Below are 1,191 nucleotides of genomic sequence, written 5' to 3'. Positions count from 1 at the left end.
GCTGTACGTATAGTGAAGCATTTATTTAATATTTTACTTCATCGTACCGAAAAACTCTCCGCGAAGAAGAAGTTTTCTCGCGCATCGAGAAAATATTTAGGCGTTCGAGACGCACAAAACATTAAGGGGACGTAATATCATTTCTGAATTTCGGAATAAATATTCCGTTTCAAAATTTTTTAGCCTCTCGACTGAAGGCGTTGTAACGAACAAGTTCGTTCAACACCACTATCTAATTCATTTTTAAAATAAATTTTATAAAACCTTTTTTGGCCCGTTTTAGAACGGTCGGTTTTATTCTATCCCTTTTTAATTTTTAGTAGCCTGTGCCGCTTGAGTCAGTACAACGTACACACCAAAGTGCATACGAGTCACCAGCCTCATGTTAAAGGTTCGTCGCATATGTGCCATTTGGTCTTAGACGCCGACACGCGACAATGCAGTGTGGAGAAAATCCTGCATCGATACCGAGAACACGAACAGTCGAGGCAACACGAAGTTACGCACGAGGAGCGGTGGACTAGTTCTCAACCGAGGTCATAGAATAGCCACGCGCCCGACTCTGTTCCGTCTGGTACGATCGGACCGAACGTCTCCTTATAGGTACCGAACGGCCGGCCGGATGGTCGGCGACGCCGGCCGTTACGCACGGGCGCTTACGATGCTAACGCGCGATCCGAACGTGCCAATTCGAAAGTGCGGTAAAACTTAGCGCGAAAAAATCGATTTTTCAAAAAGTTGTCAAACACGCTAAAAAGTATACGGACGATGTTTTAACAATTATTTTACGAAATTTAATGACAAAATTAATCGAAAAAAAATTTTTTTTCCTTTTCTCGCCAAAATAAATACCAAACGAATTTCTAACGTAATAAACGAGTAACAAATAACAGTATACGTCCAAATAACATACAAGAATCGAGAAAATATTTATATTTTTTCAAAAAATTGAGCAAAAATCTCTCCGCATAGTCGGTTCGGTGCCGAGTCCGAACGTACCAAAGTCCCTCCGGCATAGTCGGTTCGGTGAATCGACGACTGACAACCTATATAAAAAACGATTAAAACCTATAGAATAACGTATCACTAGAACATTTATACCATTTTGGCACGTTCGGATTCATAATTAACGAAATTATCGAAAATTTTTCATTGCGCATAGTCGGTTCGGTGAAAAGGTGACTGACAACC

Source organism: Megachile rotundata, unplaced genomic scaffold (assembly GCF_050947335.1).
Source record: "Megachile rotundata isolate GNS110a unplaced genomic scaffold, iyMegRotu1 scaffold0954, whole genome shotgun sequence".
Taxonomy (NCBI): Eukaryota; Metazoa; Arthropoda; class Insecta; order Hymenoptera; family Megachilidae; genus Megachile; species Megachile rotundata.
Note: the sequence above shows the minus strand (reverse complement) of the source record.